Raw genomic sequence first — 26,278 nt, 5'->3', positions numbered from 1 at the left:
TCCAAAACACTTTTAGTTCGGGCGCCACTGTAGAGACATTAGGATATTCTTTGGAAGCAGGCAAGAGGAAAAATGAGCAACCGCCTTCGCCAGGAATCGAACCCGGACCTTTGGAATACCGGCCCAGTGTGCAGAACCACGACACTAGGAAGGCACGCTAGAAAGGCAGTTCCTAAGTTGCGTTTTCGAGGAATGAAAAACGGAAGTTTAATCGGTTCAGAGGAAGGGAGATATAAAAAACTGTCCAATTTTGTTTGACTCGGTGTACAATGATTCTTCATATACTGTATCTCTCTTTTCTCAAAATATTAATATCATATAGCTCTTTATCTTTTACTGCAATCTGCAGTTTCATCATATAACGTTTCTTAAGTATGCTATTTGCAAACTTTTACTGAAAATAATATATTTATTATTTAACTTTAAAACGAAATTAATATGACTTCTTGGCTAAAACTCTTTGAACTAAAAATAAATTCTGAAGTACAATTCCGGCAATTTGAACCATGTCGACAATTTTACTACCTAAGAAATATCTTAAAATTAAGTACTTGGATACTGTTCTTTTCTTTCACATGAGTATTTAATTTTCTGAGTTATATTTTTTCCTCAATATTACGTTTTAGAGAGAAATGCTTTACTTGCTCAGAATTATGCATGGATCTGAGCTGTCAGCTCCTCTTCAAGCTTGCCGAACCTTAGATCGTTTAGAATGCTTAAGAGACATTTTTTCACTTCGTAGCATTGCTCTAACTGTCAGGGAACTGTCGTTAAAGAATATGGTCTCAACTGGAAAGAAAAAGGACCAAAATCAGTTGCCTCTGAAAGTCATGATACAAAACATTTCATACTTTTTAGAATATATCTATAGCATAACAGTATTCAAATTATTAAGTAATATATAAAACGAAAAATTAATCTAGACTTTCATACAGATGAAATATATTAAATCTTTAGCCCTGGAAGTAGCTCATATAGCAAATATTCAGTTAATGGTTGCACTATCATAAAGCATTAAAATGTTTAGAAACAGAATTTTTCTAGACGTCTAACGTCGTTATAGTGATATATAACGTGATGGTTTAGTTAAAAAATAAATTTAAATCTTTAAATCTTGGGGACTGACAAGCGATTGGTTAAACAGTTTAATTCTTTTTTAGAAACACTAGTGGAAGTGGTACTTAATCACCATATGGGTGGTATCTAATAATAACAGACGTTAAGGGAAGGACGGTGTGCGAGATAAATCTTTGTCAGTTTTGGAATAGATGAAAAACCGCTATAGAAAGAGTATTAAGAGTCAACTCTGTAATATTGTCATGTTTCTTTTCCAGAAAGAACTTTCATCTGCCTTGAAAGATTAAATATTAACTCTTATTTTATCCAGCTACGGTTACATGCAATACTTACACACTGCTATTATTTGTTTACTATTTAATAGTTTTGAATGAAACTTTTAACGAACTATTTTAAAAATGTCTTGCATCATAAATTATTACGAACGCTGTTATATTTGGGAACGCAACGTTGAATGGGCGTTGCACAGAATCTCTGTACCGGTAGAGAATCGACATAAAGCATAGATAAAAATCAATTTTGATTCTACGCTGACATCAGTTCTAGTCTGGTATATACTAATCTGGTATACTAATCTAGTATATGTGTATTTTATACATTATAATCTAGCATACCTGATTTTGCTTTCGCATGATATTAAAATATGTCAAATGAAATAAGGAAAGAAAATAGTTCTTAAAAGTGAAGAGAAGTGTTAAGCTTTAGAGGAACTAAACAAGATTGAATTGATAAGCCACAAAACATAGAGCTTTATTTATTAAGCAACTTGTTGAACAATGGTCATGTACAGAGATTCAGTTGCTGGTTATAAAATAAATCTAGAACATAGTTGTGGAAATGTGATTTATCTATTGGCAATCTCTACCAATCAATAATTATTTCTTAACAAACAAACGCCTTAGTCAAACAAATCTTTTAGGCATCGTGAATAATCTGTCTAAGAGAAGGGATGCCTTCATGGAAGACGTTTTAAGAGAAATTACTTCGTATATACCTTTCACTTGGAAAAGCCACGAAGAAAACCCATGCAGCTAGTCTGTTCGTCAGAGTTCGAACCCCGGAAAAAACTATCACTGTTCAGTGACATTACCGTTTGGCTACTGTTGGGCTCGCAAGTAGTTAATTATAATGATTTTAACTTTAATTAGTTAACGTGATCAAATATGCCCACCCAGTTTACTGACAAATCCTTTCAATCTCTGCTACAGTATGTTATTTCCCATGGCGCTATTTTTAGACAATGCTTCATTATTATAATTAATCTACTTTCACTTGCTGTTGAAAGAACTAGGGCAACATTGCAGATACTCAATTATGATTTTATTTTATTGGGCAAAATGTGCAATAAAAGGTTGATTTTTATTCAGCTGATTTATTTTAATAACCGAACTTCCCAAGGATTCGTGTTATTCGGCAGTCTCCGTTATCCGTCCATCATTCAGTGTCGCTGACGTCCAATAAATGTTAATGTAAATTAACGAACACATAAGATTGAAATCTTTGAGTTACTTTAAGTAATTGACGGACCACTTTTGTTGTAAAAAAATTGTCATTAATTCACTTCTTCGTTCTGAATTTGTAGCGCTTGTTGCTCAATATGTTTTGATATATTTAACCATGAATGTGTGATATGAATTTAACCCGGCAGTTACTGCTAAGTAAGTTTAACGGTTATCGTTCCGTTCTTCTGAAAACGAAAATAATTCTTTGATAACGAGACCAGAGTTTCGCAATAATGGAAACTCTAAAATGTTTGAGGCTGCAATAAAACGTTTTACCTCCATCTTGACCCTTTAAGCTGCTAATTCTATAATGAAGTTTAGAAACTTTAATACTTCTAGAAGTTTTCAAAACTTCTCCATGATAAACGTAGTAAGAGTTTTATTTTTTTTATCATCCTGTTAGAGATAAATTGTCTAACTGTTGGAAATGAGAGCCAGTTTATTCGAAGTCAACCATTTTACTAACTGAAATCAAAACTGAGGTCACTTTGTTTTCAGAAAATAACAAAATATTGCAAACAGTAATGATTTCTTAAATGCATTGTAAGAAATTTTGTCATAACTACAAATTATAAATTTACTGTCTTTTTGGTAGACGTGATATTACGATGAGTCATTACGATAACTTTTATAATAAACAATATAAATCATAGATGGGAAGTAGCATTGTAATTAAAGAATTAGATAACTTAATTAATAATAATAAACATATAAGAACTACATGTTCAAGGGAATGGAAGCCTTCATGGAGGATCGCTGAAAAAAAGAAATTTTTTTTCACAGTTTAATAACTTAATTTCTAATCTTAAAATGTCGAAGCTCTGTAGAAGCAACCAGGAACAGTGAACAAATTTAATAAAGGAAATAATAATAAATAAAACAACGGATAATTAAAATTAATAAAAACAAAAAGATATATTATTAATCAATAAAAAAATAATTTTAAATTAGTAAATAATGAATTACGCAGGAATTAAGTGAAATAATAAGACAACTCCAAAGAGAGTAAAATAATGAAATATAAATTAAATAATAAAAAAAAATAAATAAAAATAAACAAAATCTGAAATGTTTCAGATTTTAAATTACGTCCAAAGGGGCGTTTTTTAACATTTTGTGTGTTACCTTTCTTTATTAAATATCATGTTCCTCGCACTTAAACCATAAGATCCAGTGCAACAGCAATATCGCAAAATAGTTTTAAAACGAGCCTATCTTTAGAATTTCCGATACAGAGACTCACGCGCTGGAGATAAAAATGTTTTTTCTGCACAACGTTGCCATTGCTCGCTTTGAAATCCTTGAGTTTGTTAATCAAAAATTCGTCAAAGTTTTAAAAAATAGGAAATCGATCATAAAACAAATTTCAAATTTCAAATTTGGTCTTAAACATGCTCATATTCGTTGGAGGATTACGTTATTCAAAATTCGATGACTCTATGTACCGTTATTTTATGACAATGTAAGAAATATACATACATTTACGCAGATTTTCATTATTTAATTTCTTCAATATAATGCAGGACTCTAACATTTTGTGGCAACAGTTTGAAAAGTGAACCGACATTTATCAGTCCGACGCAAAATGCCAAAACGAAAGTAATAGTCCTTTGGGACTCAAGTCCCTTTGGACTAATAATGACGGGTAAATTAATAGCAACAAGATATAATTCGAAGCATAAAATGAAGTAAGATATTTTTAACAGTATTCTTCATTTTCATGTAAAATTCCATTCTTTATAAATAGCTTATGTTATTCTATTCTTTATAAATAGCTTATGTTATTATTTTTCTTATGTTAGCTTCTGGTCCGTTTAAAGTATTCTTGATCAGATAAGAAATGCTCATAAAAATATCTCTTCTTGAATGGGATAACGTATTTTTGGGAATTATCTTTCTCGGCTCCTCAACTTTTCTTGCATATTTAGGTCTTCCCAGCGAAAGTGGGGTATAATTAGCGTTCTAGGGCCATTATCAGTAATGATTGCTGAAGAAGATGTTGTATTAATAATGTATTTCGATCCATTTGCGCAACAACATATCAGAGATTACCCTATTTAGGGCTCTTGCTGAGTATAAACCACGAATGAAGTATACTAATTTCATTAGCTTTATTTGATAGGGTCTGGAAAATGGACGAATTTGCAGAGTTATCAAGCACCGGAGCTTTAACAGATCCTAGAAGTATGGCTTTTATTATAATCAGCAATCAATAAAACCGCTAGAATTAAAAATTCGGTAGATGCATTAAATAAAAGTTTGACTCGCATTTTTTCCAGAAGATAAGAAATTGCCATTCCAAGTGAGGGTAATTTATCCCTGGTTGAGAAACCTCTGGTGTAGATAGTCAGGCAACTTATCTCCTCGTCTTAGTTTTCCATTGGAATAACACCGCGTTAAGAAATTTATCGGAACTTCAACTCAACTTCTTACATGACTCGTTTAATAATAGAACAAGTAACTGCTTCTAGCGAAATTAACAGAACACAAAAGTCAATAGCAAACTTAAGTAATATAATTACACAATTCACTTGGTAAGGTCCTACTTTAAGTTATGGTGCCGGTCTTTTGAATCAGGCGAAAGACCAGTTCTACTCTATTTGTGGAAGTCTAAAGCTGATTTAGGTAAACAAATCTAAGAGCTACGAGAAAATAGTACAAAGATAGTCGTTATCGCTGCCAATAGCTCCTATTAAATTCAAGAACTCTGTTCTATAATAGTCGTTAATTAATTTACATCCTAATAGGAACCGATGGAAGTAAAATTGGCAATATAGTACCATCATAAGAAAATGGGTTAACAAACGTGACACTCTGCAACATTACTGGGATTATCTTTTAGCTGATGACATGATATTTAGCTACGCAGTCCTTTTGAAAAGCCTTGTACAGCATAGTTTAATACTTGACGAAGATTAAGCTCGAAAATTCTAAAATTCTGGAAAAAGGGAAGCTCCTTTAAAAACGCATTATCATATTATATTAGTAAAACATTTCTTATAAATATTTAAATCTGTCGGTAATTTTTATTAGCCCAAATGGGCGTTACAGAAGGACAATTATTCTCTAAACGGCATTTCGGGTTGAATCAATTTAAATGTCCAAATCACTCATCCAATTGTTACCACCAAATGCTGTCGTTCTGAGTTATATTTAAAGAATGAAACTTCTACATGAATGTATGCATTTTTCTAGTATTGTAAAGACAACGATACCCAGAGTCACCAAATTCTGAATAACATAGACATAGACTTCCATTTGAATATGAGTACCTGGAAGCCCAAATTTGGAATTTCTTTTATTGTGCTTACGTCATATTTTATGAAAATTTCATGAATTTTTATTTAAAAACTCAACAAAGTGTCAACACTGTAAGGAATAAAACATTTTTTTTTCCTCCAGCGCGAGAAGCTGTCTATCGGAAATTCTAAAGATATGCTGTTTTTAAAAATATTTAGTCCAATGCGGCGTTAACCCAAATGCTGTTGAAACATGTATAATAAATATGCAACTTACATCTAATATCGCGTTCGTATTATTCTAAAACTCAATATTCAAATCAAATAATAAAGAAATTTCGCTTACCTGCCAGACACAGCATTGATACTCACATTCTGTCATTTTATCCAAATTTTATTGACGCACAAATAAATACATTTACAATAAAGAAAAACATATAAATTTAGTTTGACTTTCGCAACCTAATGAACTTTCGTTTTACATCTCTCACAGTCAGCAATGTTCTAAACTACTCAAAAGAATTCAGGCGCACACAGCGCCATGTGGTGCAATACGGTTCTATGTGCCTGTAAATGAAAAAAACACCCATTTAGACGTAATATAAAATTTGAGAGTTTTCAGTCTTTTTACTTCCTTGTACGAAGTAAAAAGGAAGTATTGTAATCGCGAAAAGTTTCCATCTTGCCAATATCCATTTTGACCGTTATCGAATGCAATTTAACGATGTTTTTGCGTGATATCTGTACGTAAGGACAGAATAAAAGACTCGTTTCCTCCAAAAAAATATAAAACTGCTTTAAAATTAATTCTGAAGAGAATTTTTCGTGGCGTTTGTACGAACGCACGTACGTATCTCGCATAACTCAAAAACGAGTAGCCTCCGAATGTTGAAATTTTGTATATAGGACCGCTATAACAGGTAGATGTGCACCTCGTATTTTGGTTGCAATCGGCCGCACCAAACGTATATAAATATATTTATATATATATCCACCCGGCTCAGTGATCTCAGTTTCTTTACTCTTATATGTTTGTAAATTGTACATTTTTTTGCTTTAAAAATGATTGAATTATATTGTTTTTATCTTCCGGTTAAGGGTTTTATGCCTTTAGTAAATCTGTATGCAATATTTTTAGAATTATCAACAATTTTAAAGTTGTTTATGTGTCGCGAAGCCTTTTTTTCATGGCGGGCATTGATTGTTTACATTTGAACAGCAGACAAGTGGATTTATTGCCAATTTAGAGAAACTGAGCTTCGCAACAACAAAGATAACGCCTTCATTTATTATTGCCAATTAAATCATGCTTAGTCCTTTCTGGAATTTTTTCGAAGAAATAAGTCTTTAAGATTTACTTCGTAATTTTTAATATAGATATTTTGAGTTTTTATGTATTTTTGAATTCTCGCGAAGTGAAAACGGAATTAATTGAATGAGAAATACTCAATCGTCTGTGAAAAACTGTTTCGTTTTTGTTTTGTTTGCTTAATTTCTTTTATACATCATTCTAGCTTTATTATAGTATTTGAATAGAACATGTGACAACGATTAGATAATTCTATTCTTTAAATGATATAAATTTTCTGCATTATGAGTTATAATATGAACGAAATATAATACTGTTAAATGAATCTAGCGCAAGAGTGTCGCTATGGTAAACAAATACTAGAGTGCATTTTAAAGAATGCATTTATTCTATTGTGGTTTATGCTCTGTCGGCGAAGTAGATTAAATTCAATCCAATAAGTTTAAATGAAATGCAAGAAAAAATGCGTATAATTTAATATTCCGTACAAGGAAGTCATGTGGTGTACACATCAGATTTTTTATTAATTATAAACAGTTTCATCAAAGTGTCCGAATATTTATGTGAGATTTCTTTTCAGAATTTTTTAAATAAATTATCTTTAAATTATTTCTTTTAAATAAAAGTATTTTTTTAATTATCCCTTTTTTTATCTCTATTCCGAGTTTAATTTCTTCAGAACATACGGATCACCAGGATGGGTATTTTTGCAATGTTTATTTTAGGTAAACGAAGAATGGCAACGTCTGTTACATTACCTAAAGTTAATACATTCTAATTCAAATTTATTTAGCTTGAAGTTAAATCTTTCGCATTCCACTCTTGGGATTCCAAGTATAATTAACCTGAGGAGATGACGATGTAATGACCACAGCAAATCTTTTCTCAAAATTCTTTCAGTCACGAAAGTTAGAAGAATGTAAGGAACAGGTAAAGGCATATGCCCCTCAGATGAATGATTTAAAATTATTTTAAATAAGTTTAGCAGCGTTTTTGCTAGACAAGTATCATGCTATGTACCAGTAGTTTTACTATTCGGACACTTAACTCTAAATGCTGTATATTCACAATAACAAAGAAAACATCTAAAGAGCATAGAAAAATGTTATTTTTTAGAGTAGTCTTTTTGTAGTCTTCTTGTAATTGAAATTTAGTTGAAAATTAATTGATTAATTTGAAAATGTGAGGATGTGTAATAAACAGGTTGGTTAGGACGAGTAATGTTAGCACATTATAAAGTATTTCTCCCGCCTTCCTAGCGTGCCTTCGTGGTGTAGTAGTTCTGCACACTGGGCCGGTATTCCAGAGCACCGTTGTTCGATTCTCGACGAAGGCGGTTGCTAATTTTTCATCTTTCCTGTTTCCAAGATACCTAATGTTTCTACAGTGGCGCCCGAAATAAAAAAGGGTGTTAGATGATGATTCTCCTCACCCAGGATTTGGCGATTGGGTCCTTTAAAAATCCCAGTCGCCCTTTAAAAGGGGGAGTGAGTATATAAGGTATTTCTCCAGCCTTCGTGGTGTAGTGGTCAGCACACTGAGCCGGTATTTCAGAGGTCCCTGGTTCGATTCTCGGCAAAGGCGGTTGCAAATTTTTCACCTTGTCTGCTTTCAAAAATCCTTATGTCTCTACAGTATTATAATAAATAAATAACAGTAATTATGAGTAATATTTCTATAAATGAAAAATAGTATTGTAATAAATAAATAATAGTAATTATGAGTAATATTACTATAAACAAAAATAGTATTAATATCAAAAGATAAGAATAATTATGAGTAATATTACTACAAATAACAAATCTTAGTATAATAAATAAATAATAAGTAATTATGGGTAATATTACTATAAGTGACAAATAATATTATAATAAATAAATAATAATATTATTTGTCACTTATAGTAATATTACCCATAATACCATTTATAACAATATTACTCTTAATAGTAATTAAGAGTAATATTGTTATAAATGACAAATACTATTACAATAACCCAAAAGGAGTAATATGAACTTTAATCCTCTGAGCGGCCAGGGTTTTCTCTAAGAAAGTACAAATTTCCCAAAACTACTATGAGAACAAATAATTTTTTTGATTTTAATGTAAAAACTCTCCTGTTATTTCATACCTGGATTTGTTTTCTTTTGATATATTGCCTTAATTTCTTTGACATATTTTAATATGCACATATATATACGTTCTTACAGATATCACAAAAAATATTCAAGGCCGTATATTTGTGTCTAAAGAAATAATGGTATGGTGTTGTGGTGTATTTAATTAAGGCAAAGCATACTAGGGCTATCTGCCTAAGAGGAGGGGTGCCTTTCGTGGAGGACTTTCTAAGGGAAAGTGGCTCGTATACACGTTACACATGGGGAAAACCACGAAAACATCCATGCAGCCAGCCCGTTCACGGGATACGAACCTCCTAAAGAAATAATGAGACAGATTCCGTGGTTCGATTTCCGGCGAAGGCGGTTGCTAATTTTTCATCTCTCCGTCCTCAAATAAACCTGATATCTCTACAACGTATACTACTGTGATAATTGATATCATTTTAATAACCATAGCATGTTACTAATATAATAAAAACTTGCAATTAAATAATTTATCACTAAGGCTTTCTGCTTTTATTCTTTATCGAAACGAAATAGATCAGAATAACGGTCATTCACAACTTCGTCTCAATGTTCGTTTATGTTCGTCTCAGTTTTCAGTATGAACCGATAATAGCTTGATAAAATTTATTTCACCAAAAGATACATTTCTGGAAATTTCCACAAAAATACTTGTGCAGCTTTTCTCAGTATCACAAAGTAGTTACACTTCAAATTACGAAGAACGTTAACCACAGCGTAATGCAAAGCACATCTAAAGGTCAAAGCTGACAGGGAGATCTCTCAGTACTCCCTGTTTCTCCTGAGCTGAGCTGAGCTTAACAACTGAGAACTCTCCGGGCTTATATATTTTCCCTCGGCCGCAGAGAAATCTCCAGTAGCTTCCATTTCTCCAAATTACTGGAGGGCATTTGAGAGCCGGATACGTTTACGGTTACATATAGGAATCAATTAGAGTTATTCAGTTACAATACCGGGTACAGGTATACGAAAATGTTGCCAATTTGTCGCAATTTTGACGACTTTTGCTGATTTGCCGAAACATTTGGCGATAAAAATTAATCGCCAGCTTGGAGATATCTCGCGAATTTTGCGAGATAGACATTGACCTCAATCCTAAACAGACTTGCCCTTGTACATTTATTTTTCTGAGAAAGCTTCGTTTCTTTCAAGAATTTCATGTTACATTACGCAAGAATATGCTACAGTTTCACATATAATTTCACTAAAATTATTTACATATATACGAAATTGGTAACAATAATGCTTTTAAATATGTCTTTAAAAATAGCAAAATTATACCTAAAAATAACACGGTTTTATAGAAAATCTATTAAGTTCTAAGAAAGATGGAGATGGCTTTCTTTCAGCCTTACTCGAGGGAAAGAGATTGACGCCATTCTCATTTATATATTCTTTAATTTATTTTACACATCACACTATTCATGAGAAGTTTTGCTTTTGTTCTTTTAGTTTTGAACGGATTCACGATTTTTTCTTTTGCTTATTAGTAGTGTTTAGTTATTAATTCGTAAATGCATTGGCCAGGGATTTCTCCGAAACAGGTAATTTAAAGAAATTAAATTACTGAATGTCATCGATTCTAACTTCATAATTTTGTTTCATTAATGTAAATCGGAATATATTTAATGTTTTTCCTTGCAATTGCTTTTTACATTTGTGACGTGTTTTCAAATAAAAGGGAGAAGTTATGTTGGAGTTATAAAAAGTGTACTAATTGCAAGTTGATTAATATATGCTGCAATTCATATAATGATTTATTTTCCAGTCGTAAAGCAACATTAACAACTGCTTCTTGATTTATCATATCTTGAATTCTCATTTCTAATTTCTTTGGGGCTTCCAAATTAGAATATATGTTTTAAAACTTGTTCAAAACGTTGACCTAAAATAAAACTGAGCTCAGCCTGTTTCTTAATAGAATTGTGCTGAAAGGAATCGGCTTCAAAACATTTTTTGTTGATAAAGTCTGCAAAAAATTATACTGAACAGAATTTCTGATTCATATTCCCTTTCTAAAGTAGAAAAAGTCATGAAAAAATTCTGAAAGTTTCAGATTTTACACTACGCCTTACTATCATGTTTTTCGCCCTTAAACTATAAAAAACAATTTAACAACAATATCACAAAATATGTAAACAGAGCATTCTTTAGAATTTCCGATACACAGTCGTGCGCGCTAATGATAAAACTTTTTTTTTTTTTTCAGAGAGTGCTGCCTTTGTTTGCTTTGAAATAGTTGAGTTTGTTAATCAGAAGCTCGTTTAAGTTCTACAAAATATGAAATAGATAATAAAAAAATTAAAATTACAAATTTGAGATTCCAGATACCCATATTAGTGTGGATGACCCTATTAGGGTTATTCAAAATTTGATGTCTTTTAAGTACCGCTGTGTTTTCACAGTGCGAGAAACATACATACATTCATGGAGATTCTTCACTATTTAATTTCTTCAAATATAATGCAGCTTTAATCTTTGGTGGCAACAAATTAAAAAGTGAAACTCCGTTTATATGAACCAACACAAAATGTCAAAAAGAAATTAATAGCCCTTCTGCAAAAATTGCCCATTTGGATATTTGAAAGTGCTTATAATTGAATAGATATTTGTAAAATGCCACTTCATTTGCTTTTACATACATAGGACCAACAGATTATTCTTCATCGCAGTGTTTGTATCAAGTTTTCGAAAATGTACCGTTATTATTGTGATGTATCTGCGCAAACGTTTACACATATTTTCCCATTAACATATCCATACTGCACGGAACATTTTATCGTATGGTCCGAAGAGTACCCACTGCTGTCTTCTGTAAACAAGGCAAAATATCCTTTTTAGGAGCACATTTATCGGATAGAAAGGAGTAGAAACGAATCATATGGCTTGATGAATCTCTTTTCTAGTTAGTTTGCTTCAATAACAGAGTGAACACATTGCAGCTACAAGAGCATTGAATGTTTTACATATGGCCAGACGTTTCAAGTTAGCAATGGAAATGAAATGATGTATGTCAGGTTTTAGTGAAACAAAAAGTTACAAACAAACGTGGGTGTGGAACAAACAGTTACAGCTCGCAGTTGCCAAAGAATCATTTCCAAGCTTTTTCAAGAATATTTCATAATTCATTTCACTGGTAGAAGATATCTCTCCCATAATGATAATAAAAATTTTAGGAATCATTTTATATTCGAAAAGTCTCAGAAAAATGATTGAAGAACATTTTAGGAAAATCATTCCTGTTCTAATCTCAAATATGTATCTCATAAAATCGAATTGCACATCATATGACTAAACTTTGACTTTTCAGAAACTGTGAAATTCATTAAGTTTTATTTGTCTTTTCAAATATCCAAATATACTGAAATTTAGCAGAACCTATACCTAGACAAGTTTGAAAGGTTCCAATAACAATCATGAGAAACGATCGTAACAGCTGGAATGTTAAAATATATTTGTAGAGTCATTAGATTACTTTGTGTGCTACCGTTACACCCCGAAGACATGCAGAAAGGTGAATATACTACCTTGAATACTATTGTACGTATTTTCAACTCAATCAGTGATGACATGCTACATATGAATATTTGTGCAGAGATGTCTTTGAATTTTCCCAAATAATTGCATTGAACAATAATAATTGCATCCCAAATAATTGCATCCCAAATAACAGCAAAGAAATCAGTACACTTTATGTGTACTGATTTCTTTGCTGTTAGCTTATTAAATCGAATCTGATCAATCAAAATTTTCACTCCTTTTTGATGCCATATAATCTGTGTTCGCAATGGGATGATTTAAATTTCCTAAAACGAAAATTATGTTGTTCTTTATATTTGTGTAAATTTTTATAATTACGCATACTTGTTTCTTTTTTATTAGTTATATTATATGATTAATCAACTTTCATGATGTTTGAAAATTATATAAGCTGTAATCAAAATGCGATATTTTAGGTTCTTTTAAATAAAACTGACGTTATTCTGTATATTTAAATCACATTAAACAATATACAGTTTAAAAAAAATAAGTTCATCGTGCATCTGTTTAATCTTAAAGTGATTAATGGCCTTTTAATTTAGAACGTTGTAAAAATATTTAATCTTTCTCAGAAATTTAATTTAAAGGCTATTAATCACTTTAACTAAGCGTGGGCATATTACAGGTCACAGAAGCTCAAGCATGAAGTTTTAATGATAAAGAGTAAAAGGGCAGTCTTACGATTTCTGTACATTTTCTTACATCTTAAATACATTTGCTGTAATCTTCTGAGTAAGGAATGTGAACAAAAGTAATTAGCCGTCATTTCAGAGGATTACTCACAAATTATTCGTTTGTTCCTTTTCTCAATAATATCGAATGCTAGAAATCAGATAACAGAATTATCCGTTAAGTAGAGAGAAAACTAAACTGTTATTGAATCGTCTATGGTCGTAACAGCTGGTTAGTAATACTTTACAAAATAGAATGGTTCATCATTATGATAAAGAATTTGTAAATGCTTCTACGAAAGCCAGACTCACTAAAACTGTTACAATTACATTGAAATTATAATCTGATACCCAGAAATTGAATAATGTTTTAAAAAACGACTTAAAGTTTTAAGATTTTGGGTACAGAAAGTAGGAAATACCTTAAATGAAGGTTATGATTAACTGAACATTAACTCTCATGTGAAAAGATGACAACATTTCATATTCGACGGTGATTTACTAAGTTCTAGAAATAAAAATGAAAAAGGTCAGCTGACAGAAAATGCAATGAAATTAACCTTCTAGAAAAATGACAACTGAGATTGCAGTACTCCTGTAAAAAATACACATGTTTTTACTTTCCTGTACAACGTTAAATAAGTATTGTAATCGTGAAATTATTCGAGTATCATATTTCAGCGACAATATCCATTTTGATTGCTCTCGAATCCATTTGAACGATGTTTTTGCGTGACATCTGTACGGACGCACAGAGTAAAGGGCTCCTTTTGCCAAAACGGATTGTGAAATAGATTTAAAATGGGTTCAGAAGAGACTTTTTACGTAAAGTCTGTACGTACGTACGTATGTATGTGTCTTGCATCTCTCACAAACGAGTAGGCACAAACACTCAGAACATTGAAATTTTGCATATGGGACTATTATAACATGCAGATGTGCACCTCTCTCTTTGGTTGCAATCGGCTGCAAAAAAGATACAAATATATGTATACTCGTATATACCCACTCTGTTACCCTGATCGGTGAGATATTATATTGTTCTTATGTTCCTGTTAAGGTTTTTTGTCTTTATTTTTTCTGTTTGCAATAATTGTAGAATTATCAACTATCTAAATGTGGTTTAAGATCCACTAAGCCTAACGAAGCCGCTATTTTGTTTACATTTGAAACTTAGTAGCATAGTGAATTATGTAGCATAGTGAATATGAAACACAGAAGTTGGTGCAGCATACTGAATTCTGCACCAACTTTTGTGTCTTTCGGCCGAGTGGGGCTCAAAGTTAGATAAATATAATTCAACAAATTTTGAAAGTACTTCTTGGTAATTTTCAGACTTCCAAATTTTCATATACTAGTATGTTGTTCAACACTTCCGGTTTCCCCTTCTTAAATTATACAGTGGAATAATATGATGTGTTGTGTGCCACACATAATAATGAGATTGTAAGAAGCCTCATTTTAAATGTCTGGTATACGAGTATTGTTATTCGCTTATTTAGAGTCTAATTTGTATAACTTAAATCAAGGAAATGGCTTCAAGAATTCTGATTTTTACAGCTACGTGGTGTCCCATGTTATATCAGTAAGACGAATTATTTATCAAATATACTCCAAGCAATTTTTTGAAAATCAATCATAGACTAAATGCCCTCTTGATGGCGGCTTGGAGCAGATGTTCTTGAGGAGAACGGAAATCGATTTTATATCCATCATTGAAGCTAACAGTCATCATGATTTTGCCAGACGTAAAGAATGCAACAAATACAAAACTCACGTATAAAGGTTTTTCTTCTAATGGTCAGTAGTAGGAAACATTAAGAACCATGAATAAAAAAGTTTCTACAATATTAAAGATTTTTAATTTAGATTAAATAGGAAGATGATTGCAATATAAAGCACATGGACGTCTTTCAACGACTAAAAGATTTTGGATAGAACACGGAATGCTATTCAGGATCACCTGATATCAAATCCTACATGGATTAACTGCTTATATAAAGGTTTTTCAAAAACGTTCAGAGCTAGTATACTTTGGATTATTGGCCGGACGAGTAGTTCGAATTTAAGAAAGATAAAAAAGAAACGAAAACAAGGCATTAAGAGTATGATAATCGTGTATTTAATAATTAAACCAAAAGATCAAGCTTAGACTGACGTAGCCTTGAATAAAACTGTTTTGAGTTTGTGAACAATTAGACATACCTCCCTGTTCTTCAGAAGCAAAAGAGGTTTACTATTGAAGAAAAGGGATGGACATCTGATTTGCATACGAAAGCATCTCTCTCATTGGGCAGATAGCTCTCGAATGCTTTGCCATAATCAAATAAACTAAAGCAAACTACAGGTTGTTTATAAAATTCCGGACACACTTTGATGTTTAATAACTCATAAAATAATAAAGATAGATTAAAATTAATAACATAAATGGTTAGATAGACTCAAAAAGTTTCATGTCCCTTGCCAATGAACTTCCACGTGTGCCCCCTTCTTTGCACGGAGAATATCAAGTCGATATTCAATTTCACACCAGGTACCGGCAAGCATGTTGGCATCCAAAGAGGCTATTGCGGTTGTAATTCTGGCTTTTAGGTCATCAATGTTCGACACTCTCCTCCTGTAAACGTTGTCCTTTACAAATCCCCAAAGAAAAAAGTCCAGCGGCGTTATATCAGGTGATCTGGGTGGCCAAGGAATTGGATCTCCTCGCCCAATCCATCTTCCTGTAAAATGGTCGTTCAAAGAACTACAAACGATGGAACTCCAATGAGGTGGTGCACCATCTTTGTTGCAAAAGGACATGTGGCTGAAGCTCTTCTAGTTGTGGAATTACGAAGATTTCCAACATGTCTAAGTATACGACTGCTGAGACTGTCTTTTATGTAAAAAAGAAAGACCCAATGACTCGGCCGTGCATTAGTCCACACAACACATTAACCTTTGGGGAATCCCTTTGTGCCTCACGGTATTCATGAGGGTTTTCAGATCCTCATATGCGAACATTATGGCGATTAACAATGCCAGAAAGATGAAGGGATGCTTCGTCGGAGAACATTATGCGCTTCAGAAATTCAGCATCATCTTCTATCCTCCTTAGCATATCTGTTGCAAAGGCCATCCTCCTAGGCCTATCGCCCGGTTCCAAAACTTGAACAATTTGAACTTTGTTTGCAAGCAGTCTTCATTTTTTCTTAATAACTTTGTATGCCATCAAAATTGCCACATCTGATTCTCTTGCCGCTGATCTCACAGATCTTCTAGGATTGTGTAAAAATGTCTCTCTGACACGGTCAACATCAAAATCACTTGTGCAGGGACGTCCGGAACGTTTCTTATCTGCGATACTTCCAGTTTCTAGAAAATTCTTTTTCGACCGCAAGATGCTGCTTTTGGATGGAGGATCGTTTTGGTAAATTCTTCTGCAATTTCTCTGTGTTTGCATTATGGATTTCGTTTCTATGAACCACCGTAAAATCTGTGCTTTCTCTGGCGGTGTATGCAGTCTCCTTAATATCCGGTCGAATAAAACCTCACATACAAAAGTACTAGAACAAACACATAAAAAGTAAGCATAGCATTGCAATAGTTGCCAAAAACAAAAGAGAGAAAAATGCAATTAATCAGCAGACGATATTTAGAAAAGTACAGATATTTAGCCTGGAAAATGAAATTATCTGAAATTAACCATACGCGTTGACGATATTTACAAAAGTAAAGATATTCAAACCTGAAATGGAAAATATATAAGTTATTCCATCAATAAATGCCATAAGTTTGTTTATATCTTCATTATTTTATGAGTTATTAAACATTAAAATGGTTCCGGGACTTTATAAACACCCTGTATATCTCATTACTTTCAAAATCGACAGATGTTGATTAAATATCTACGTCCATCTAAGACATAATTTTGTTTTAAATGGACGTATTAACAGATTTTTAAAAGGAATGTTTGTTTAGTTTTAAATTCTACATTATTATGATTCTTTTCCTGTAATAAAATTTTGATTACAAATTGCAAGATAAAAAAGATGAAAAACACAATAAAAAGATAAAACATAAAGATAAAAAAATCACAATTTTCTTCTTGCGAAGAAAGATTTATTTATTATATTGCTGCTTCTTCCTCTAACGATCATTTAAGGAAAGGATTTACAGAATCCTAAAAGGGCTTTTAAAAGAATTTTCAATGTTTTGTGACTTAAACTCTTATACTCACAGAAAAAGAAAGCAATGAAATTGATTTTGTAAGAAACTGAGTTTCGTTAAATGTAACATTTTGAATTTTTATGTTTTTAAATATTTTTACAGGTGATAGTCTTCTTTCAATGTTTTCCGAATGTAAAAACCCTTTTAGAAAGTTTTATTTCAAAGATTAGAATGCTTTCACTTCAAGATTCACTGTGACATTGTAAAAATCCTCCCGAATTTTACTTAATTCAGGCGATTTTGATGAAACCATATCGACGACCAAATGTTAGAGACTTTAATCTTGAAATCTTTATGAAACATCTTTATAGAATGAAATAAGGTTTCGTTTATATGATTATGGCAAAGCACTTGATGGCTATCTGCTCAAGGGAGGGATGCCTTTATGGAAAATTTTCCAATCGAAACTGGATCTTACTGGAGGAAAGCAACGAATACGCCCATGCAGCCAGCCCGTATGCTGAGACTTGAACCCCAAACCGAACTACCCAAGTATTCAGCTGGTTTTAGCCGTTGAATACAGCTTAGCCGCTGGTGAACCTGTAGGATATACTACCAAGTCTATGAATTCAATTCTGCTGTAATGATGAATGCTTGAAAATATAGCATCATTTCTTAGCCACTGAACAGACGTTTTTGTTTTAGGTTAATGTACGAGATTAATGCTTAACATTTTAAATTAACTCCTAAATTTCACTAATTGTTAGGTTCGACGTAAATTATAGCCTATTCTCGTCTTTTTTATGTAATATAAATAAGACTAAGAAATGTATTAAAATTTACAGGCAGGTGTCATAATTAAAAGTAAAAAAAGTAAAAGGTTATGAATCAAAAGGCCTGTTGAACACGCGCAGTATTATTGCCGTGTTAATTAAGCTTTCCTGCGAGATTTGATTAACGGACGCACAGAGTTATTAGTGTTTGACAAGTTACTTTTAGAAGTGAAAACAACAGATTCATTGGAGACATTGCAGTTTTGAAAGTAGGATATAGTTTTGCAAATCAATTGAGACTTATCTATCTGACAAGTCACCTCAATTTATGCATTAGGTACAACTAGAAGCAATCGTTTTAGTTTCTGTTATCCGTAAGTTATAATACGACAGGATGTCTAATTCGCGAATATCTGTTTAAATTTAAAATAAAAATTGGATATACTCTGATATTTATCCATAAGAATATATAGTTAGTTAACTTAATTCAGCACAGCAGAATTTCTAAAAGCATTTATTTCAACGCATTTGTTTTACGAAGATTTGTCCTTGTGAAAAATAGATTTAAACCGGGAACTTAGTAGTTAAAGTAGTAGTTATACTTAGTAGTTACACGTTTAGACTTATACAGTTACAATCATTCGTTAAATAGAACTCCAGTAGAACGTGGCGGCAGCACAAGAACTATTTTCCCGCTGCTTACAAAATTACAGTGAGAAAAAAATCTCATGATTATTACAGCATTATTAGATGTTATGATAGTCTTCTCTAAGAAAACGCATACGCACATGAAGTAAACCGTCCCCAGCTACCGGGAAAATATTGGGTCATTTGGAAAGCTATGCATTTCCTCAAACCGAAGTGCATTTACTTTTAATTATTTTGTTACTGCGGATAAGAAATAACCTTAATCGAAACAAATGCTTAAATTCGGTCATTTCTACTCATAGTGTGTAATTCTAGCATGTATTGTAGCAAAAGTTTTGTTTCAGCGCAGTACTAAGAATAGACAACACAACATTTTCGTCATATTATGCAGTTTTATTCTAAAACCAATGCTACGAGTAGATATCTGCTCTAAACTTACATTATCTATAAACAAGAAGGTAAAGACTGTGTTGCTGAAACTCCACCTTATACTGTTAAGGAATTATCAGACAAACTAAATATTTCACAAATACAGCACCATTTGAAGGTCTAGTATCTAAGCTGGACTGATGTATGAGTATATTAAAGAGCATATTTTTAAAGAGTAGAACATATTTGCTCGAGTTTCGGCATGTCTTTATTTGCTGACAAAAGAATAAAGCTCCTTTCTTTTAAACGGGTCATTATTGGAGGGAAAAGTGGGTGTCTGGGATGTTTTGTGTCCTCCTCTATATTAATTACACCTTGCTCCCTTTAATCGTTTTGATAAATATTTTAATCTCTTTAGATCAATTCAAAATGCTTTGAATGTCCTGGAGTTCATTTCTCTGGAGACTGTCAACAGCACCTAAAGAATTGTTTAAGAATATATATAATGGCGTTTTTTAAAAAGTTATTTTAAAGCGGTTGAAGAGTTGGAAATATATCATAGAAAAAAATGGTACTTATGTGTTTTCATGATTTTTAAAAATATTTTCTATTGCTTCGTTTGCATTAATCATCAAAACACCATAAAGTTTCCAGATGATCCAGTATGTTAGACTGCTCTACGGATCTAGCCGAAATAGTATGCGAAAACTTTGATAAAAAAGATGTAACAAATATAACATTTTAATGCATTTTCTCTGTTGACATCAGAGAAAAAAATGTGTTGTTTTAAACTTTCTACTACAGAATGTCAAGCAGAGGCAAATTTGCTAACCATTTGCGCCCTTACAGCATATTCCGGGACACACAAGACAATGCATTGCATGGTTGCTTACAATGTAAAGAAATAATTTCAGACTTTATTGGAAAAACTAGTTATCTCAAATATTTGGACTTGAAAATTCGATTTTTCGAAAACAGATACGCATTACATTTTAAGATTTTTCATCACTAGAAAACATTTATTTCATCTTACTGAAACTGTTTAGCTTTCAAAGACAGAGGAACCGAAGTTGTACTGTAATTGAGAACAGTTGAGAAATCAGCAGTTTATTATCAGAGTTCCCATTCACAGATTCATTGTAAATGCATATGTAGAAGTTGGGAGAAGCATCGATGTTGTAAGATATTAGCAGCTGGTATATGTGATTAAAATTAATGTCTTGACTACTGCGTCAGAGGAGGAAGACATACATCAGATTATTTGATCCAGGCATCTAAGATTGGTAAAGGATTTATACACGTGTAACTATTAGATGCATCTGTATTAAACTCTAGCCATGGAATAAAGTGCTAAGTTACAAACTACCTCAAGTAAGTGCCATTGTCGAATCTCAGACATGGATATAACACAGACATGATTGCAATGATAAATGGTTAAAATTGAACAGAGCTAAATATATGTATGATATTCTGCTTAGAAGATGGTAGAGCAACTTTCTTCCTTCAATTAAAATCGATGAAATATTATACACATTTATTAAATCTTCTTGAGTGGTATATAAAATATTACAGATAATAAAATGCTAAAAATAACTTTATGTAGAAATGATTTAATAAAAATAATAATACCTTATTGGCAGTATTTAAGTTTAATGATAATAATAATAATAATAATAATAATAATAATAATAATAATAATAATAATAATAATAATAATAATAATAAAAAGATAATGACATTGTATTATATTAAAAGATATTATGTTTAATAATATTCATATAATGAATGGCAATTTATAAACAATGATATTATTACGTATGACTAATAATAGTATAAATAATAATAGTAATGTTTCTATTAACGACAAAAATATTATGGTAAATAAATAATAGTAATTATGAGTAATATTACTGCAAATGACAAGAGTTTTATAATAAAAATAATATTAATTATGAGTAATATTACTATAAATGAAAAATGGTATTATAATAAATAAATAACAGTAATTATGAGTAATATTATTATAAAGGACAAATAATATTACAATAAAAATAATGGTAATTATGAGTAATAAATGAAAAATAGAATTATAATCAATAAATAAGAATAATTATGAGTAATATACTATAATATTTTTGTCGTTATAAATGACAAATAGTGTTATAATAAACGAATAATAGTAATTATAGGTAATAAGTGACAAATGATATAATAAATAAATAATAGTAATTAAGAGTAATATTGCTATAACTGACAAATAATATTGTAATAAATAAAAAGGAGTAATATGAACTTTAATATTACTATTTGTGTCTAAAATAATAATATATTGATAGTCGTGATAATAACGCCAATTTGCTAATAAATATTGTAAAAATCATTTTACGCCGAATTTTTAAGACGAAAAAGTTATTGGCAAATCATTTCAATTTTTACTACATTATATTTAACATTTATAAATGCAAGTGCATATAGCTTATTATTAGAATTATAAAAAATTAAGTCTAGATTTTACGTAAGGATTAGTTATTGAATATTTGATTGTTATATGAAAAGCTACAATGCAGTGGACTCATATAAATTGTTGCGAGCAAAACAATACGATTTCGTTTAATTTCTCGTTCATAATCAAAATTTAATTCGCAATTAAATTTCGTACAATTTTCCTGAGACAAGCCGCATGGCGAAATTTACTGAATGACAAATGAATGGAATCCGTGAATGAAAATTCACTCTACTGATACTTTTTCTATCGTAAGGTTCACCATCATTCTTTCAAGAAATATTTGGCAGTTTGATCGCTGTGAAAATCCCTATAATTTTTTAGGCGTATCACGCGACATTTGAAACTATTTGATATAATATTCTTACACGAGAAGCTTTGTTTCATCAAATTAAACTTTTCTAGTATGATAGAAATAAGAAAGTTTTCATGTATTCATATCACATGAAATTGTTATTTCTCTCTCCTTTTCTAAGAGTTCGTTTTGCTTTTTAACCAATAATTTCAGCTGCGAGTCTTGATTAGAGAGCTAATAACATTTTTGTTTTTCTTTTTTCTTCAGTAAAGAAAAAAAGAATTTATAGATGATCATGAATCATTAAGAACGTTAGTTAAAAATGATATCTTTATAGAATAATTATTTCCGAGATCTTATTTTTCGATTAAATGAAAGACATTATACCGAATTTCCCCCTCCCCGCCGGCCTTTCTCATTTACATGAAATTTCTGATTGCAAATTTGTTTTATTTCCAATCTTTATTTCCATATATAAAAACTTCTAAGCGACTCTTAACTAATTATTAGCTTTGGATTTGGGGAAATTAATTATTTCTTACCGAAAGAGTATATATGTTACCGTGAAAGACCGAAGTTGGAGAATGTCGACTTGCACCGGAGAATGTCAACATTCACCAAATACGTCAATGAAAGATCGAATATTGCATTACATTCTTGTACATTCAGACCCTTACCCGTGTATGTCGACAATCACAGATATAATCTGGTGTAGGTCGAAAACAGAGGCGTCAAGAAAGAGGCGACTGGCTTTCCCGCCAAATCCTTTTTCTGGTGGGAGTCAGTCAGCTTTGTCAATCTTATGCAAGGTTTGATGGTGCAAGCAACGTTTTCTTAACTTTTTTTCCGATACCCTAATTTATACTGCAGTGAATCGTGATCTTTTTCTTGAAAAGTTAAATGCATTAATTGCAGGTAAACGAGAAGACAATTGTTTTTATTTTTCTCAAGGAAAGTACTCTGAAATACATTCTGAAGTGGTTTCTGATAAAACTAAGTGCAAGACACATTTGGATTACAGACGATTAAAATGTTTTGACGTAACGCTTTAACGTAATCAGTTCGTAATTTGTAAAGAAAAGTTACTTTCCATAGATGAGATTTATTTTCAAGAAACGTCGCTGAGAGAAGCAGCTGCAGCTAATTCGAGAAGGCTATATACGCTGTCATTGCAAAAGGAAGTATTCCACAAATAAATGCAGTTGTAAAAAAGCAAGGGCCTCTTGTGAAATTCAAAGTGTCATAATAGTTTAAGTTGTTGCAATAAAAAAGGTTTGAATCACATAATTTAGTAAGTTTTAATTACTATCATTTTATTTTCTCGTTTAGAACGTACTGTAAAAATAAGTAAGCTTTTAACTTCTACTATTTTCTTTCTCATTTTGAATGTAATGTGTGTTTTAAGTTCTTATATTCTTAAGTTCTTACTTGAAGTCTCAAGTGCGCTTTTTCGAGACCTGTGTAAGTCAGAAATAAGAGTATTTGAAAAATATTTCGGACATACACCGAGAGACTATGTGAATGTTGATATTCACCGGTGAAAGTCGACATTCCTCAGATTTCGGTGTTTCACTGCAGCATATACATGAATTTAATTAAATCTATCCGATCTAATTAAATTTAGAACTAATTAAATTTGAGTTACCCGTCACAACTACCGCGATGCAAGTTTCTTAGCAGCAACCAAACATAGATTATAGAAAGCTAATACTATAATATTGAAATGGCTAACTTATTGTTGCATTGTTTTAACTAGCTTTTCACTTTTAGGCATGTGTCTAATTCAGTATGTAGTTTGCCGTCGGTGTATTAGAAAAGACAAATTCTACAGAGCTGGAAATATTATTCTTGTAGGCGCAAAAATGATTGTGTTTGTAAATAAGTTTACAAAAGTAAGGTTAGTATATAAATTATTGCATAAATGTTTTTAGAAAAATAGAAAGCATATTTAAATTCTGTTATATAAGGTATTTCCTATTCATCTTAGATTCATAGAAAAATATATTCATTGATGCATAGAAGTTCTCTTTGGTAACGTAAATTCCTATTCAATAAGCGTATATACGAGCCAGGTTTCATTAGAAAGTCCTCCATGAAGACTTCCCTTCCCTTAGGCAAACAGCCGTCTAGTGCTTTGCCGCAACCATATTCGAAATCTATTCATTGATATCTAGGTATGCATAGACAGCTCAGTGATTGCTGCTAAAATTTACTGCTTATGTGGACTGCAAAAATATTACAGTGATTTCCAATGTGTGATATTCCTTACAAAATCACTTGATACGGTTCTCTGGGAGTCTTTATAAACATGTTATCTGTACCGAAAGTGAATCATAAGAGGAAGCAATGAAGTTTATTTATTCTTCTGAAATTAAATTCAAAAGAATTAAATCATAAAAACAAATATTTAGGTCTAAGTTCTTAGCAGTAGGTATGGCGATTAATTAAATATCTCTCATTTGTAAAACAAAATTAGATGTTGCAAAATAATGTCTTCTAAGATAAACGTAATAATAAACAGTACTCGGAAATTACGAATGGATAAATATTAAAAATATCTGAGATTGCAAGGGGTGTACCGTTCCTAGCATGATCAGCTTCAGGATAGATATCTGTACAAGTGCTCGAGTAAACACTGGTATTATAGTACCAAACCGATTTCCATTAGCATGAACAGTTTGCTACAAGATTACGTTTGCTGTTTCATCATTACGCAACCTAAGATACGAAATAGTTTCACTTATATTGGTTTTAGTGAAGTGCTGGGACAATTTATCAAAGAATTTCTCGGATATACAGCCCGCATAAACTTAGTAGTCGAGCTTTTTCATTCGGAGTGCATAAAATATGGCCCATTAAACATAACTCTAAGATGGGCCATTTTCAAGCAAGTTACGAAAGAGAAAGATGTGATATCACATCTCATGTAGAGAAAATAAGCTTTATTAGAAATATGAACATGCATATAACAAGGCTTTGATACAAAATGATGCTTAAAATTTAAAATGACCACCGCGTGATTATGACGACCACACAATCGGACTCACGTGCCTAATCTAGCGGTATAGGTGTTCCATGTGTAGCATAATTCTAGAACCCTAGTTACGTAATGCTGTATCCTACTTCAAAATTGAGGCGTAATTGTGTAAAGTTGTACTGTCATCTGTATGATGTTCAAGCCTCATGCCTACGACAAACGTAATATTGCACTCCTTGCCACGAACAATTTGTGTGATTGTTCTGATTAGATGAGATAAGCGAGATTATCTACAGCAATAATAACAACAAAAAGGCTATACCACGAAAGAAAGCAGTAATAAGAATCGTATTTATTTTACATGTTCGTTATAATGAAAAGATGACATGTCTACGTGTTCAGACAATTTCGAGTTAGAGAATATTCAGAAATCAATACCCAGTACTTGCCCCTCTAGCAATACCATCAGCTCTTTTGCATTTCCGAGAGAGCTGAGAAGCTGTAGTCCCTCTGTTATACCTCGCTAAAATGGACGAATAGCGATCTTCTCTGGCCGTCGTGGCTCTTGGACGACCTTGCCCAGGCTTTCTGTCGATGCATCCAGTATCCTGGAACTGTTTCCATAGGTTACACACGACGCTGGGCGTTAAATTAAACTCTCTTCATATCTGAGCTTGCGATTGGCCTGCGTCTAGCCTCCCCACAATTCGCCACCTCATTCCACCATCTAAACATTGGTGGTTACTCCGATGTCGATTTAACCGATTGCTGCAAGACAACACCAAGAAATTCGCCGAGGTGTGCTAGCGAACGCAATTCGCCAATTCCAATTCCAATTGCTTTCGCTCGCACTTGGTTTCAACTACACAGAGTTATTACCAAAAGTTCAGAGTTACCAAAGGCCAATCACGGTAGTAAAATAAAAGGGATGTACTTTAGGTACATCTGTCACCCGGAGGCGTAAAAAACTCTCAGAGCTTGGGACTGGCATTCCTGGTCGTGGTGGCAAATGTTGCATTCAAAAATAACAAAAGTCGTAAAAATAAAACATAGAAAAAAGCTGAAAACTATTAACATAAATA

General features: G+C 32.0%; 1 long non-coding RNA gene across 2 annotated transcripts in view; it reads right to left on the bottom strand.

Moving 5' to 3' along the window:
• Window positions 1–451: 451 nt before the first annotated feature.
• The window catches only part of LOC146995522 (uncharacterized), a 465,923-nt gene continuing 440,096 nt past the window's right edge, over window positions 452–26,278 (bottom strand). The window contains exon 3 of one of the 2 annotated variants that reach the window (XR_015043123.1): window positions 452–789. This is a non-coding gene — a long non-coding RNA (uncharacterized LOC146995522). Of the gene's footprint in view, window positions 790–6,205; window positions 6,386–26,278 lie in introns of those variants that run through there. The other variant, XR_015043122.1, reaches the window with a different exon arrangement.

The sequence above is a fragment of the Stegodyphus dumicola genome, chromosome 9 (assembly GCF_044657685.1).
Source record: "Stegodyphus dumicola isolate Sdum_Otavi_A_Nest chromosome 9, ASM4465768v1".
NCBI lineage: Eukaryota > Metazoa > Arthropoda > Arachnida > Araneae > Eresidae > Stegodyphus > Stegodyphus dumicola.
The sequence above is the reverse complement of the archived record's forward strand: the minus strand, read 5'-3'. Positions and strand labels throughout refer to the sequence as shown.